We start from the raw sequence: 5008 nt of genomic DNA on the forward strand, positions 1-5008 counted from the left end.
TTGCTGACTGTCCCTGAAGGTGGCTGACCTCCCCTGAGCACCCAGCCTGGTCAGGGAGGCTTGCCCCGCCCACCTAGGGGAGGGTGAAGGTGAGGGCAGAGCTCAGACCTGGGCCTCCAGGGTTGGGTTTTTATGTTTTGTTTTGTTTTTAAAATTTAAACCAATCTCTTTTTTGTTACAAAATGTAAGTAATATAAAGAGAAGATAATATTTATAAATAGAAGTGGGAGTTTGTGTTGTACCAGGATCCTGCAAACTATCACATGCTTACATTTTTAAACACTTTAACCAAATTGAAATAAAACAGGGAAATAAATGTTTTTTCAAACTTCCTTGAATAATGTATCTCTGTGATATCTTGTTTATCACTGTGATATTGTACAGACCAGAATTTAAGTCTGTCGTATCATCTAGCCGTGGACTACCGTGCATGACCACACGAATCATTTTCATTTGTCCAATGCAACTGAAAACTCCATCCCACCCTTTTTTTCAACTAACCAGCAGGTTAATGCACACAGAGTGTATGGATGCTTAAATATTTTCTTAAGTTTGCAGTGATATGTCTGTGTGAATACCCCTGTCTTCCTTCTTAAGAAATGAGAGAATACAAATTTGAAATGTAGTGAAAGATGGCTACTACTGAAATATGATATTTTTTGAAAAAGATTTGGGATAATGTACTTAATATTTAAAGAAATCTTTATTCAGATGTCTTGCTTTAGTCACCTTTTGAGGCTGATAGACACTTAAAGCAAGATTCCTTTCAGAGTCATTGTTTTCACTCTACTGTTTATTAGTCACTGAATTAATTTGTATTTTTCTGTTGAATTAGATAAAATAGGTAGCTGAGAATCTTGTAATCTTTATACTGTTAGCTATATTATAGGTGCAGCTTCTTTTGCTGTATATGAAGTCTTTCCTGAATACAGTGTTTTTTCAGAAATTAAAAAAATGCTGAAGAAAAGAGGACAAATTAAATTTTCATGAAAGGCAATCTTAATCAGCAGTGACAGTGTAAGAGAAACATGATTGCCACTTGGTCATCATGGAGAGGCACTTAGATTTGGTGTCAGTGCGTCTGTTAACAATGACTAAAATCTTTCTTGGAGCAAGTGCATATTCCAACATAACTGTACCTGCCTAGAAAGAGAGGGCTCAGCAGTAGGCACCACTCAGCGAAAACAAAAAACAAACCCAAAACAATTAAGAAAATGGTAATAGGAACATACATATCGATAATTACCTTAAATGTGAATGGATTAAATACTCCAACCAAAAGATATAGGCTCGTTGAATGGATACGAAAACAAGACCCACGTATATGCTTTCTACTGGAGACCCACTTCAGACCTAGGGAAACATACAGACTAAAATTGCAGGTAAGGAAAAAGATATTCCATGAAAATGGAAATCAAAAGAAAGCTGGAGTAGCAATCCTCATATCAGATAAAGTAGATTTTAAAGTAAGGAAATAAGGAATGTTACAAGAAACAAGGAAGGACACTACATAATGATCAAGGGATCAATCCAAGAAGAAGATATAACAATTGTAAATATATATGCACCCAACATAGGAGCACCTCAATACATAAGGCAACTGCTAACAGCTATAAAAGAGGAAATTGACAGTTACACAATAATAGTGGGGGACTTTAACACCTCACTTACACCAATGGACAGATTACCCAAACAGAAAATTAATAAGGAAACACAAGCTTTAAATAACACAATATACTAGATAGATTTAATTGATATTTATAGGACATTCCATCCATAAACAGCGGATCACACTTTCGTCTCAAGTGCACACAGAACATTCTCCAGGATACATCACACCTTGGGTCACAAATCAAGCTGCAGTAAATTTAAGAAAAATGAAATCATATCAAGCATCTTTTCTGACCACAATGCTATGAGACTAGAAATCAATTACAGGGAAAAAAACGTAAAAAATACAAACACATGGAGGCTAAACAATACGTTACTAAATAACCAAGAGATCACTGAAGAAATCAAAGAGGAAATCAGAAAATACCTAGAGACAAATGACAATGAAAACACGACAATCCAAAACCTATGGGATGCAGCAAAAGCAGTTCTAAGCGGGAAGTTTATAGCTATACAAGCTTACCTCAAGAAACAAGAGAAATCTCAAATAAACAATCTAACCTTACACCTAAATCAACTAGAGAAAGAAGAACAAAAAAGCCCAAAGTTAGTAGAAGGAAAGAAATCATAAAGATCAGAGCATAAATAAATGAAATAGGAATGAAGAAGACAATAGCAAAGATCAATAAAACTAAAATTTGGTTGTTTTGAGAAGATAAACAAAATTGATAAACCTTTAGCCAAATTCATCAAGAAAAAAGAGAGAGGATTCAAATCAATAAAGTTAGAAATGAAAAAGGAGAAATTACAACTGACACTGCAGAAACACAAAGAATCATAAGAGACTACTACAAGCAACTATCTGCCAATAAAATGGACAACTTGGAAGAAATGGACAAATTCTTAGAAAGGTACAACCTTCCAAAACTGAACAAGGAAGAAATAGAAAATTCTTAGAAAGGTACAACCTTCCAAAACTGAACAAGGAAGAAATAGAAAATATAAACAGACCAATCACAAGTAATGAAATTGAAACTATAATTAAAATCTTCCAACAAACAAAAGCCCAGGACCAGATGGCTTCACAGGCCAATTCTGTCAAACAGCTAGAACAGAGCTAACACACCTATCCTTCTCAAACTCTTCCAAGAAATTGCAGAGGGAGGAACACTCTCAAACTCATTCTATGAGGCCACCGTTACCCTGATACCAAAACCAGACAAAGATACTACAAAAAAAGAAAATTACAGACCAATATCACTGATGACTATAGATGCAAAAATCCTCAACAAAATACTAGCAAACAGAATCCAGCAACACATTAAAAGGATCATACGCCGTGATCAAGTGGGATTTATCGCAGGGATGCAAGAATTCTTCAATACACTCAAATCAAGCAATGTGATACACCATATTAACAAATTAAAGAATAAAAAACATATGGTCATCTCAATAGATACAGAAAAAGCTTTTGACAAAATTCAACACCTATTTATTGCAAAAACTCTCCAGAAAGTGGACATAAAGGGAACCTACCTCAACATAATAAAGGCCATATATGACAAACCCACAGCAAACAACATTCTCAATGGTGAAAAACTGAAAGCATTTCCTTTAAGACAAGGAACAAGACAATGATGTCCACTATTGCCACTATTATTCAACATAGTTTTGGAAGTCCTAGGCACGGCAATCAGAGAAGAAAAAGAAATAAAAGGAATCCAAAGTGGAAAAGAAGTAAAACTGTCCCTGTTTGCAGATGACATGATACTAAACAAAGAGAATCCTAAAAATGCCACCAGAAAACTCCTAGAACTCATCAATGAATATGGTAAAGTTGCAGGATACAAAAGTAATGCACAGAAGTCTCTTGCATTCCTATACTCTAACAATGAAAGATCAGAAAGAGAAATTAAGGAAACAATCCCATTTACCATTGCAACAAAAAGAATAAAATATCTAGGAATAAACCTACCTAAGGAGGAAAGACCTGTACTCAGAAAACAATAAAACACTGATGAAAGAAATCAAAGATGACATAAACAGATGGAGAGATATACCATGTTCTTGGATTGGAAGAATCAACATTGTGAAAATGACTATACTACCCAAAGCAATCTGCAGTTTCAATGCAATCCCTATCAAAGTACCAATGGCAGTTTTCACAGAATTAGAACAAAAAAATTTTACAATTCGTATGGAAACACAAAAGACCCCAAATAGCCAAAGCAATCTTGAGAAAGAAAAATGGAGCTGGAGGAATCAGGCTCCCTGACTTCAGACTATACTACAAAGCTACAGTAATCAACACAGTATGGTACTGGCACAAAAACAGGAATATAGATCAATGGAGCAGGATAGAAACCCCAGAGATAAACCCACGCACGTATGGTCACCTTATCTTTGTCAAAGGAGGCAAGAATATACACTGGAGAAAAGACAGCCTCTTCAATAAATGGTGCTGGGAAAACTGGACAGCTACATGTAAAAGAATGAAATTAGAACACTCCCTAACACCATACACAGAAATAAACTCAAAATGGATTAAAGAGCTAAATGTAAGGCCAGACACTATCAAACTCTTAGAGGAAAACAGGTAGAACACTCTATGACATAAATCACAGCAAGATCTTTTTTGACCCAACTCCTAGAGAAATGGAAATATAAACAAATGGGACCTGATGAAACTTACAGGCTTTTACATAGCAAAGGAAACCATAAACAAGACGAAAAGACAACCCTCAGAATGGGAGAAAATATTTGCAAATGAAGCAACTGACAAAGGATTAATCTCCAAAATAACTCATGAAGCTCAATATCATAAAAAAACCAACCTAATCCAAAAATGGGCAGAAGACTTAAATAGACATTTCTCCAAAGAAGGTATACACATGGCCAAGAGGCACATGAAAAGATGCTGAACATCACTAATTAACAGAGAAATGCAGATCAAAACTTCAATGAGGTATCACTTCACACCGGTCAGAATGGCCGTCATCAAAAAAATCTGTGAACAACAAATGCTGAAGAGGATGTGGAGAAAAGGGAACTCTCTTGCACTGTTGGTGGGAATGTAAATTGATACAGTCACTATGGAGAACAATATGGAGTTCCTTAAAAAACTAAAAATAGAACTACCATACGACCCAGCAATCCTACTACTGGGCATATACCCTGAGAAAACCATAATTCAAAAAGAGACATGTACCCCAATGTTCATTGCAGCACTATTTACAATAGTCAGGACATGGAAGCAACCTAAGTGTCCATAGACAGATGAATGGATAAAGAAGATGTGGCACATATATACAATGGAATATTATTCACCTCTAAAAAGGAATGAAATTGGTTCATTTGTAGAGACGTGGATGGAGTTAGAGTCTGTCATACAGAATGA

The sequence above is a fragment of the Grampus griseus genome (assembly GCF_964374135.1).
Source record: "Grampus griseus genome assembly, chromosome: 1".
Lineage (NCBI taxonomy): Eukaryota > Metazoa > Chordata > Mammalia > Artiodactyla > Delphinidae > Grampus > Grampus griseus.